This window comes from Canis aureus, chromosome 24 (genome assembly GCF_053574225.1).
Source record: "Canis aureus isolate CA01 chromosome 24, VMU_Caureus_v.1.0, whole genome shotgun sequence".
NCBI lineage: Eukaryota > Metazoa > Chordata > Mammalia > Carnivora > Canidae > Canis > Canis aureus.
The window spans coordinates 10908064-10921121 of NC_135634.1; the positions used below are offsets into that span (position 1 = coordinate 10908064).

The 13058-nt window shown below is 46.2% G+C and overlaps 1 long non-coding RNA gene across 2 annotated transcripts; it reads right to left on the reverse strand.

Annotated features, from left to right (window-relative positions):
- Positions 1–426: 426 nt before the first annotated feature.
- LOC144296439 (uncharacterized) lies at positions 427–9112 on the reverse strand. Of its 2 annotated transcripts, none has more exons than XR_013363559.1 (6): positions 8903–9112; positions 8008–8090; positions 5020–5301; positions 4486–4601; positions 2754–2947; positions 427–2660 (listed from the first exon to the last, which is right to left on the reverse strand). It is a non-coding gene; the product is annotated as an uncharacterized LOC144296439 (long non-coding RNA). The 2 variants fall into 2 exon arrangements; XR_013363558.1 differs by having other exon boundaries at positions 8882–9112.
- Positions 9113–13058: the final 3946 nt, after the last annotated feature.

Consider the following 13058-nt stretch of genomic DNA (forward strand, 5'->3'; position numbering starts at 1 on the left):
TACCCTTTCGGAGTGTCAGAGAGTCTTAGTCTGAAAATCAAGATGACAATAATATACAAATTATGGCTGCTGAGGATGAAATGAGTTGAAACGTGCAGAGCATTTAGAATAGTGCCTGGCAAATTGATCAATAGATTGATAAATGGGTTAAGACACTGTAACAAAGAAAGATCTTTAAAATGATGTGTATTATTTAGGGAGATAATGAAATCATCTTCCTTGAATATATCTGTTATAGGATTGGTTCCAACTGTCCAGCTCAATATAGATGAGATTCTTTTTGAGAAGATAACATCATAAGACCCACAGAGGCCACGAGAAGAGGGTTCCCTGAAGGGTAGAGAATGTGTAAAAAAAAAAAAAAAGAATGGCTTCACAGCCTGCTACTATGAATCCAAATACTCCTAAAACTCACATGGAGCTGATGGTCTCCTCTGATGAGGAAAGAGCTTTTAAAGCATCAAGACAAAACAGATCATTTGACAGAGTCTAATACACTGTGACCAACATTCATTATCTTTGTTACCCATGGGATTGTCTTCACACAGTGATGTCAGCCCAGGAGTATGGTGAAGGGGATGGAGCAGCACACAGGGGCAGTACTGCCTTATGAGTGCCTGCGGGGCCTGCAAACATGAGGCAGTTGGGGGGATGAGACTCAATTCATCACAGAAGTTTATTCCCCTTCCTGCAGAGTAAGAGCCTGATACTCTCTTTCCTGCATGAAGGCCAAGTAGTGGCCCTACTCCACTTGCTCTGGTGACAAAATTTGTTCATTAATTGCCTGGACACATGCAGGTTTTTTTCCAGGCAATAATTCAAAAAGAATTACCCAAAGGGGATCCTTGCTTGAAAAGTGTCTCTGCTCCTGGACAGGAAAAATGGAGGACATGCATGAAAAGTTTTGTGTCATGAATGGGACTCATTCATTCCTAAAATCTACCCTCTCTTTGAGTAGGCTATGCACAGCAGCTATTGGGGAGGGAAGTGGTCCCCGGGCACTTCAGACTAGTCAGCTGTCTTTCTCTTCTCTGACCTCATAGCCAGTGGGTTGCTCTCCTTCTTTCTCCTTTCCTTTTCTACCTACACAAAGGGGACCACTCCTCTCCAATTGCCTTTCACTCCAAGCTCGGCATTTTGGAGAAACACAGTATGGCCTCTATCTACCAGGAAGCTTGAGGATGTTTCCAGCAACCATGCTACCATTCCTGAGGCTTAAATGAGGATCTCCAGATGCAAACTGACTGGCGCCCTCACTGCCACGTGGTTTGGTCGTGTGACATGCCACAGCCATCTTTGTGAGCTATTTCACTTTCCTTTCTGTTGAGATTCTCATCACCTCCAGGAATGGGGGCTCATGTTCCTGCTGTTGTGCTATAAGATTATTACTGACTTCTTCCTCATTGTGGTTACCAGACCGTTCATTCATGCAATTCATTCATTCCTCTTTCATTCAGTGTTCACTTAACAAAGGTCTGTGGTTGACCTAATTATGGGAGGGACATCCTGCTCAGCTTTGGGGATAAACAATGTATCAGGGAGAGCCCTGCCCTCAAGGCGCTCACAGTTTCTGGCTTTATCATTAAGGTTGGGGAGCAGATGGGCAGAAAACATGGCACATTCAGAAGATTCATCTGAGGGAAGCTTATTGAGTTGATTATTTACTGAGGATGGGCCGGGCTAAGGGCAGCGTGAGGGATGCTCAGGCCATTGCCACCCCAGCTGGAAGAGACAAGGGGAGGAAATAGTGTTGCTGAATCAGTGAGGACTGGGGCCTGGAAGAGAATTCTTTCAAGAGGATCCACCCTGTAAGAGTTGTACTGAGGAAAGAACTTAGCCTCTGCCAGAATCTCATCTGGTAGGAGAGCATGGCAGTGGACGAGGTAGGGTGTGTGTGCAAATGCTCTGACTTCTCTTCCCAACTTTGGTCTCCCATGGCTGAACCCAACTGGCCACCAGAGGACCAGAACACCCTCATGATGCGAACCTTAGAGTTAGATGAGTCAGAGTAAAGGTGGAGAGGAATCTAGGGAGCAGGAAGAGGGATCTACAGAACGGTCCCAATGTGTCACCTGGGAGTGGGGGGTGAAAGGATTGGTTGGGCTCACACTGAAGTCTCAGTCACATGTGCCTCAGAGCACAGGATGGGAGCCTCGGAGGCTCCCACCTGCTGGGCTTCACTGCCAGAAACCACTTTCGTACTGACAGCTGGCTGTTGGGGTCTGTGGCCTTCATGAGAGTCTGCAGACATGATCTGCCGTACTCCAGGAGCCGCAAGGAAGCAGCTGTGGTGCAGTCACCTGGGAGTCGGGGTGGTCTGAACAAAGATCAGGACAAGCTGTCCTAGAATTGTCTCGTAGTCACACACCAAATACGACATGGTCTTGGTTCTCAAGCAATTTATAATCTCACTTGGAAAAGCAAACCTATACAGAAAAATAAGAAACAATTACAACTTAGGCAGCAGGAATAAGCAACAATCAAGGTGGAGGCCCAGCAGCAAGTAAGTTACTAGTGGCAGCTGCAGCCCGATTCTCTGCCTGGCCGGCAGGTGCACGCACACACACAGGCACACGTGTGCACGCACATACACACATGCAAGATCTATTTCCACCCTAGGTGGACATACCACTCGTGGCAGCTTTCTTCATCAGCCTTTTCTGAAATGAACACAAACAGGTAGCATTGTGTGGGTCTTTCTGACTGTTAGGCAATGAGGGAGTCTCATTGAATAACAGGAAAAAAGCACTCACCAGCAAAGCATCAATGCCAGCCCAGAACACACCAGTTCTTGTCTCCACCATCTTCAAAAGACAGCTTTAGAGTTCTACCATCTGCAGAAAAGTCACTGATGGTGACTAGCTGAACAATCCTGGTATTTTGGAAAACAGTTTTGTTTGTGTCTCTGCCTCAGGCTCCAGCACATTTCGCCAGGCTGATGTAAAACCTAGAAGATCAGGATTCAGGAGAAGGGCAACAGCGTTCACAGGACACCAGAAAGTGGTTGCTGACACTTGGTCATATGAATACTTGTACTCATGCATTTTTTTTCACCTGCAAAAATGGATCCTCAATAACCGATCAGTGAATTTTGTGTGCAGGCCTATTGTCAGCTGAAGTCTCGTTTGGAGACTTGAGAGAAGCTAGTGCCATATTAGACCGGATCCCACACTCTGTGACATCTGCTTTCCATCATCCCTGCCCACCGTGCTTACTTTTTAATCATATTTATGTACCCTTCTCACCCTGACTCCCTCAGAACCTCACAAAGGGTGTCGATTGGTGAGTAACAACTGGGCACATAATACTACATTACTTCAATAATGGAGAAGTACCTGGGCACATGGTGAAGGGAATGCCAGTGGAAGCGGTCACCTACCCCTGGCCTTTCCATCCTTTGTCCTCTATTCCAGGGCCGTCCTCCAATATGATAGGTGGCTGGTGCCTACTGCTGAAGATACACCCTCCTGAGAATGCTCTAGAACTCTGCCTTCTCTCCATCAGGGTCACCTTAGGTCTTTAGGCCCCTAGACTCAGTGCTTTAGTATTTAAACTGGCATTTGGGGCAGCCCCGGTGGCGCAGCGGTTTAGCACCACCTGCAGCTCAGGGCATGATCCTGGAGTCCTGGGATCGAGTCCCATGTCAGGCTCTCTGCATGGAGCCTGCTTCTCCCTCTGCCTGTGTCTCTGCCTCTCTCTCTCTCTCTCTCTCTCTGCATCTCTATGAATAAATAGATAAAATCTTAAAAAAATTAAACTGGCATTTGATGTAACCAGAGGCTCCTTAGAAGGCCAACCCCTCCTCTGTTTAAGCCACCAGAGGTACTATGTTAATAAAAAAGAATTTATGTTCCAAAGCCCTTGGGAATTAATCCAGTCACACCTGGCTGTGCTGTCGCCAAACCGTACATGGCATTATATGTGACAGTGAGGGAAATTGCCCCCACTAGCCACCCACCAAGACGTCATTTGTGCACTGACCAGACATTTTTTGCGAGGAAAGCCAAACCCCCTCAGGCTTGGACCACTTGTGTGTCCTCTCTGGGCAGGCTGACATTCAGCAGGAGACCATAGCCACCTCTCTGGCTGCAAGATCCAGTTTTCAAAAAACTCCAAACACTTGCCCAGGGAAAGCAAGACTTACGGAAGAGGCAAGGGGCATGATACCAACATAGCAAATAAAAAGAATTGTGGGCCACGTATTCCCGTGTTGGAAGAAAGCCTTGTTCGATTATGGAAATTCCTTTAAAATAGACAAAAACCAGTGGGCCACACTCTTTTGTGAGTCCTTGCTGTTCTTTTTGTCCTTCTTATTTTCACCAGAAGAATCTATAACCAGGCTAAAGAACAAGTCTTTCTACCTAATATGAAAGCAGTAGAATTGCTGGTGATATTAATAATACTTTACATTTATAGAGCATTTTTTACCTTTGAAGCCCTTTATAAATATTAACTAATTAATCCCCTTAGCAACAAAGTACTTACTCTGTTTGCTTCTAGACATAAAGCAGTAGTGGACTGAATTATAAATCTCCCTGTGGAGTGATTTGGCATCTTTTTCAAATGCACAGCATTGGTTGAGACGCTTTTTCTGTCCAATTCTAAAATCACATTTAAAAATTCACTATTAAAAAATGGAGGAAAAAAACCCCCAGAGTTCTAGCCATAGCCAATCTATCCCAGTTTTCAGCCAGCCTGTGTTAAGGGCTGCAGGTTTTCAGCACCGAATCTCATCTATGACTTTCTGGGTACCAACCATGCCTTAGATGCTACCATCTCTGACGGCTCAAATAGAAAATTCCAGAAACAAACATCCTGGATTCTATTTACGTGTACAGTTATTTAAAAATAAAAAGTGACATCAATACCAATATTGCTATGGGCTATTACTGTCTCGGGTGTATTCTCCACTTTCCATTTTGAGGCTTCAATCAATAGACCAGCAAAGACATTAGGTAAAATATGTCCTCCCTCTTCTTCTCCACCCTCCCTTTCTACCTTCCGCTTCCACTTCTGTACCTGTGGGTTCATTCTGTGGGAACCCCACTGCTTAGCACATTTCCTGGCACATAGTAGCTGCTCAATGAAAACCGAATGACCAAATGAACCTCGGAGCGCTTGAGGAGTTCAGTATTGTACAAGGTACCGATGCGCCAGCCGAAACCACTCATTCCGTCTGCTAGTGGCCTCTGCAACTGGAAAGCTGATTGACCAGGCTTCATCGTGTTCCAGGGGGCCGTTGTATTTTAAGTCAGGAGCTGAAATTGGCAACCTGTGAGCAGAAGCTGGCTCCATCAGATGCTGCAAGGAATAAAAAAAGGGGGCCAGAAAGGTCCTTACTCATCACTAGGGCAAGTCAATGGGCCCACCCTTCCATGCTTCCCAATTTGTCCCTTCTGCACCACGCTGCTCTTCTCTGAGGCCTCCTCCCTTTTTTCTCCCTCCATGATTCCTTTTGATTTTTATTTTAAGCAGAATGTGTTTCAGAGTAGTTGGCTGGACAGTGAGTTACCCTCTGTGTTTTGTTGAGTCCCAAAGTCTCCTGGGAAGTCCCTGACTTTACGACAGACCCAGGAAATTGCCCAGGATTCCAGCCGGTCCTGGCTCCTGGGTTACACAGCACTGACTTGAATGGCCACCTTGACCTTCCCCAAACTAGCTATTAGGAACAACTCAAAGATGAGCCAAACCCTGGAATTTCCTCCACTGAGATAGTCTGGAGGGGACCCTAAAACATCTGTGGGTTTCAAAGATTCTATCTAGTTCAGATCTGTCTCAGAACCAACCCGGCTACCAACCGCTGGGGCCCAGGATGGGTTATAATTCACTCCCCTGCTTAGAGCCAAGCTCTTCTCCAGCATCTCAGACGGTGCTCTATGGGATACCTCCCTAGTCTACCCAATTAGAACAGAAGTCATTTGGCCCAACCATTTCAAATACTTCCACTTGCTAATCTTCTAATAGGTATTTCTTATTTGGAGCATTTCCCAGACAGGGCAAGAATTGCAAAGCTTTACCAGATTCTGGGTGTGCTCAGAGACCCTCTTGCATCTAAGTGCCATGGCTAATGTAGCCAGGCTACATGTATGTAGCAAGGCTGTATGTAGCAAAGCCATCCTGTCCAAATCCCTATGTCCAAAACAGAACTCATGACCTCCCTAAGGCTGGGTTCTCAACACAATCCCTTAGTTCAGCAAATGACACCGCTATTTCAGTGATGCGAGCCAGAAGCCTGGGTGTTATCCTCCATGTGTCTCCTTCCTTCACCTCATCTCCAAGTTCCACTGGCTTGATCTCCTAACTTGTTTTCCCTAGGATATTGTCATATTCTTCCCCACCCTAGGATTCACGAGGACAGAAACCTCATCTCTTTTGTCCATTGCTCTATCATTAGGCCGAGAATTGTGGCTGGAACACAATACTGTCCTAACTGAATAAAAGATCGGATGAGCCATTGCCATGGCTCCAATCAAAGCTCTTGTCATCTCAATTACCACAGCAGCCTCTTGACTCATCTCCCAGCATCTACTCTTGGCCACTCCAGTTATCTCCACACTCTGTACCAGCTCTATTCTTTAAAAACATACACAACTCACGTTCCTGCCTGATAGCCTCCTGGGGACCATAGTTTAGACCACCTTCCTTCTTGGCCTGCAAAGTCAAGTACGATCAGCCCCTACTCATCTCTCAAAGCCCTTGCTCAGTACCTTCTCCTCCACCAAACCCACCTTCTATCCTTTCATCTAAAATGACTTTCCATACTTTTCTGATCTCAGCCCAACAATGGCTTCTTCATGCATCTTCTCCTGGCTCCTTGCTTAGGGTCTACTACACAACTCTCATCACTCCTTACACTTTTCCTTGATATTACCTATTATAGCTTACAACTATACTACGATTTCCTCTTTTTATAAATAACTGACTCCCCCAACTAGACCATGAGCACCCTATCTGTGAGCACCCAGCACTGTCTGTAGCTTCAGCTCAACACTACCCTAGCAGAGTAGAGAATACCCTTGGCACTCAATAAATTATTTGTTGAATGTACTGGCTTGTTTCCACTTAATCCAGTAGCTCCATCCTCCACCCCTCCCTGTCTGGCCTCCTGAGCTGGGATGCTGACCCCAATAACTGTGCCGCTCAGACTCCTCGGGTCCCTGGCTATGTGAAAGAAACCCAGAGGAGCCATGAGGGAGGAGGGAGATGACACCAGCAGGTTTGTTTGCTCTCCACCCAGCAGGCTGCAGCTGGGCAGTGGCCGTGTTCCTCACTCACCCTAGAGTGTCTCACTAGGGCCCAGCACATCTTGCTTCTATTGGCTTCCCCTATTGCCAATCCCTGAACTGAGTACCCTACTATCCCTCCCTGCATCTTGGGAAAGAGTCTGATTAAACTCTACTCAATTCCACTTGATTGTGCCACCTTTTTCTAGCCAAGATCTCGACTAATACAATCATTGCTACTCCCTTTTTACAGTTGAGGAAACTGAGGCTCATCTCACACTGGTGGTTGGTGACTGAGCCATGGTTCAAGTTTAAGTCTGTTGACTTAAAAAAATATATTTTATCTATTTATTTGAGAGAAAGAGAGCACAAGCAGGAGGAGTAGCAGGCAGAGGGAGAAGGAGAAGCAGACTCAACCCCAGGACCATGGGATCATGACCTGAGCTGAAGGCAGATTCCCAACTGACTGAGCTGCCCAGGTGCCTAAGTCTGCTGGCTTTTAAAGCTTACATGCGCTTTGTTCCCTGACTATCCTGAAATCCTGAGCCCATTCCCCATGAATGGTTAAGAACCGACACCTCAGTTTGGAATGAATTCAGAGTTGTTTGCAAGCATGTAGTAAAACATTTTGTAGATTCCAAATAATTTCAGCAACATGAGTTCATGGTGAGCCGCCTGTGCCTTGCTGGCTGTTGGGGGTACCAGCAAACCCCGAGCAGTGATTCTGTTCTTGCCCCCTATCCAGTCGCCTCCCTGGGTTAGCGACCCTCGTTCTGTAGCTGACCTGTGCTGCCAGCTTCTCTGTCTGTCCGGACGGGCCCCATTCCTGTCCTTCCCAGGATATGTGTCCACTCAGAGTTGCTCTACCTGAAAATAGGCAAAATTGAATTCTGACGGTGGAATGAAAACACTATTTTTATTGTTCTTAATCTTGCCATTTCTGACCTAATTGCTGCTGCCCAGAACTAGGATGTCCAGGCATTGTGGGCAGCATTCTCTGGTGGGACCCCTGTAGTTTCCTACACTTTTCACAGACTTGCTCCGTGAAGCCATCTGCTCAGTGTTGTGAGATGGAGCCATAGCAGCCCTCTGGCTCCAGCTGCCAGCAAAGTTCCCTTTCAGCTTCTCACAGCCTCCCTGAATGTGTCTACCTTCTCATCTTTAAACCTGCCCTTGGCCACTCCTGTGGTTAGAAGTCCCTGTTAGAATATAATTCTATTTTTACAAAGCCTTTGCTTGTAGCTATTCTGCACCCCACCTCTCTGTTGCATGGAAGTTACATTGTCATCAAGCAACATGCTCAACTCAAATATCTACTGATCCTTCATAATAACTGGATTGATGTCAGGTTTCTAGGGAAAACCCCAACACTACTTAGAACATTGGAGCCTGCGGGAGAGGTGAGGACCAAAGAAGTCATGCCCATGAAAATGTCTCAACTCATGACACAGTGGAATGTCATGGACATTGGAGTCGTCTGGACCTGTTTCTAATGCTAACTGTACCACTCTTGGGGTGCCCCAAGTGACGAAGCTGGGAAGCATGGAGCCAACAGGCAAATCCTTGGGATGGCTGCTGGATTTTCCTTGGGTTTCTAATCTGTGAATTGGGCTTCCCATAGTTACCACACAAGATTGTTGGGAGAGCCAGATAATTACATAGAGGAAGCATCTGAACACCTTAAGTTGGCACTTAGTAGATACTCCTAATGGCCGGTTCCCCGTCTCCCCCTTTCATGGTTGGAAATGTTCTCAGGGCATCGATTCCAGGCTTTTTCTCCATGAATGCAGGCCAAGTTTGCATGCAGATATTCAGACCCATAGAGAAGGGATCTAGTGAAGATCTCAAAAGGGGCCATCCCCCCAGCCACCCACCCCAGGTGCAGGGAACCCACACCCACACAATTCAGACTGGCTTTATTTACCAAACATCACATTCCAATGCAGCTTTGTTGCCATGGACAACAGTGACTATCCCACTATTAACAGAACACTGCTATATTATCTCTCTCACAATGGAGAAAAAGGAGAATATGTTCTAATGAGGAGTGGGTATGAAAGGGGCTCAGTGGCATCAGGGCACCCCGAATATCAAATCTGAATGCTAACACTGCAATAGGAAGCACATTTAGATCATCATAACAAATGGCCCATGCTAGCCAGGTGGCCACATCTTCACCCTCTTGTTGGCTGCTCTGGGAACATTCTAGTATATTGCTATTGCAGAAATCTGGAAGGACTCATAGAGCCAGGAGCTTGACCTCTCAAATGGCCAGGTGGCTGGGCCTTTACCTCCCCGTCTCAGACTGCACTGATGTGTCCTTATGCATAATGTCCACACCAAAGGCCAGCAGTTATTGTGGCTCCAGCCCATTACTGCCCACATCACAGGGCAGACAGGAAGGGAAGAAGACAGCCCACCTGTCGGGCTGAGTCATTGGAACTCATCCAGCTTCAGAGATACATCTGGTTCCAGAGATACACCTGGGCAGGGAAGATCACCTTCCCTGGGTAGTTCTGACAAATACTGAGCCTTAGGAATTCCAGAATAAAGAAAAAAGAGTCCTGTCAAAGGGAAGATGACAATGATAGAGAGCTCAAGCTGAGGTCGGGACCTGGATGTCGAGCAAACAGGGACAGTCTGGGACAATCTGCAAAGATGCCTATAGGGAGACAATGCTCTACTACCAGCAATAACCCTGGAGGGCAGAGGACAGGGCACCACTACTGGGAAAGAGTCAGGGAAAGAGGTTGCCTGCAGGGGGACCGAAGTGCCAGACAGGGCCAATAACCCAAACCCAAATGCAGAGTGCGCAAAGGCCAAAATAGCAATTGGAGTGTGAGGACATAGGCAGCCTGTCAGTAAAACCATAGGAATCCTCTCCTTGGTTCCAGAGGGCACAAGTGGAAGAAATAGGGAACCCTCCACCTGGCCACGACTCCAGTGTGCATGATGTATACCTCCTAAGAAGGCAGAGGGACCAGGGACTGAAGACCAGGGAAGAGAAATACCAAGAATGGAGAGGCGACCTTTTCTGGCTCACTCCTGCTATGCAAGCCTGCTGGGAAGAAGATGCTGGTGGGACAAAGGAGACCAGCTGATCATTTGCCTGTTCAGGAAAAGAGATGGAGGCTGAGGCCAATAAAGATGCTGCACACCTGCCTTCTGCAGCATTCCGGTGGCACTCCCAGGGGCCTGAGAGCAGGAGTTGGCATGGAGACCGTTCTAGTAACACTGGTGACAAGGAGTGATTTCATGTCAAGAACACTCCCAGGAACAAGCCACTGTGGTCCTGCTGTCGAGACGAGGAGGCTGGGCCTATGGAAAGATGGGGGCAATGAGCCATGCTATTCTCGGGATGTACTTGCTCGCTTTAGGGAGGGCCCTCCCCTGCTCGCCTGCCTGCCCATCATGTCTGAAAAAGGAAACACTCATAGAAATCAGAGCATCATTGTGAAAATCAGTAGCTTCTGATGGAAAACAATAAAAAAGAAGCTCCTACTTAAACAATTAGCATTAGGAATAGATTTACAAACTGAAACCAGAGTTAATAAATGTGCTGATGAACTTGAAGCTGAACCCTTGCTCAACATTCTGTTTTTGGCTGTGAGCAAACAACAAATAAGAAAGCGCCTCAGATGTAGGGGCTCAGCATGCTCCCAAGAGGTTGCTTTACATCCCATTATTTTATAGTAACATACAATCTTTCCAGGTGCATGTTATGTGTTTAGAAAGTTAATAAACAAAAATCTGGACCTTATTTCATTTAAAGCAAAAACACTGAAGACAGGTTAACCCTTCCCAGACCAGGCATTTAGAGAGGAAGTTGTGGTTTCCCTGGTAAAAGGAATTCAAAATCTGATACTTGGGGCTGGAGCCCAAGAGAAGCCCACCCCCTTTTTTAAAGATTTTATTTATTTATTCATGAGAGACACAGAGACAGAGTCAGAGACATAGGCAGAGGGAGATGCAGGCTCCAGGCAGGGAGCCCGATGCGAGACTCGATCCTAGGACTCCAGGATCACACCCGGAGCCAAAGGCAGACACTCAACTACTGAGCCACCCAGGCGTCCCAGAAGCTCTTTTTTATCTGGTACTTGATCCTCTGACTACATTTTCTCTTTCCTTTCAAACACAGGCCTTTTAGCAACCCTTCCCTGAATGGTGTTTATCTTCTGGGTTATCTATTAATTGTCAGTTTATTTAGCAAATGTAGTTTGCCTGGGGTTGATGGATCTGTTTAATATCTTTCTTTAAGGTAGACTGGCATATCTTTACAAAAAAATGTTATCAGGTGTTTGCACAAAGGATCATTACCTTGATTTATTAGTTCTTCTACAGCAAATATCCAATAATGGGTATTCCTTAAGCCATATCTGTACTTCTTCTTCTTTTTTTCTGTGCATCTTCAGGGCCTTTCTTATTTCTGTTTCTTAAGTGCTTTGTGGATTGAGGGGGCCAAGAAGTCTCTGGAGCCAGGCCCTGTCCACCTGCCTCCACAGCCACTGAGAGAGCAAGAGGGAGAGTGCTCAGAGGAAAGCAGCCAAGATGAACATGACCTCCAGCAAGGGATCCTGGCTCCAGCTCTCCCCAGATGCTCAGAGAGCACCCCATAAAGAGCCAAGACACCCTACCTGGCATACATGAGGTCCCAGCCAGGTACTACCCAAGATCTCCCAGATGGGTAGAGGCTAGGCTGAGGTGAGGGTGGTGGTGGTATGACCTGGGGTTTTGGAGAGAGCAGTGAGGCTTTAGTGGACCTGGTGCATGACCCATGTAGAGCTTCCACAGGTAACTCCAAGTGCTTTGCCCAGAGTTCAAAGGTCTGAGAGAAGAAGTCATTCCAGCTTTGACTTGTTCTTTATCTCTGGTTTTGGAATGAATCATCTGCTCTCCCTTTGCTTTCCATTTTTAAAATGAAAGTATGAGTAATATTCTTAATATTTTCCATTTTAAGAGAAACATCAGAAAGTTTAGACAGACTGTGGGCTGTTGTGTGATTTTCACCAGATTTTTTTCTTAAAAAAAAACAACTAATAGATAACTATATTTACATCTCTTTCTGTCTCTTACATACACATCAGAGATAAATACTTCTACTATCAGACTCCAACCTAGTCATGTAGAGGGCAAGAGAGACACCATCTTGATGTTTCTGAACAAGATCCCTATGTACTTGTTATTTGAAAGGGAAAGAAAAAAACAGCGAGTGAAAGTTGTAGACTTTCCTAAACTTCTGAATGAAGTAATATTTAATTAGTTGGAAATTTTAAGGGATGTGGGAAATATGAACTATGAAAGAGCAGAACAGAATGTTTGTGGTGGAATAAACCCGACTATCAGGCCACGTGTGTGTGTGTGTGTGTGTGTGTGAGAGAGAGAGAGAGAGAGAGAGCTCAGAGAGAGAGAGAGAGAGAGAGAGAGAGAGAATGTCCCCCTTCCATGTGTAGAAATATAACACTAATTGTTAATGGCCCAAATTACTACTGATAATCACACTAGCTGTGAAGCCCAATCATTCATCACTTCATACTATTTTTGCTTGTGTATTTCAGGAGGGGGTGACAATACCAAGCCTCTGGCATTCCTTTTAGTTTCATTTCTGTGGGAATGAGGAGCAGGAGCAGGCGGCATGTGGGGATAGAGCTCCTTCGACATGTAAATCTGAGCCCTGCCTTTTCTCAGGGCTGCCAGTTTGAGGAGCATGTGGGTTGTGATCCTTTTGTTCCTTTTGGAAGGAAAAGGGGGAAAAATGTGCTCGGGGTAAAAATAGTATTTTAAAGTCTTTAAAAAATAATAATGCCACATCAGAGCTGCTGACAAGTGAGGCACTGA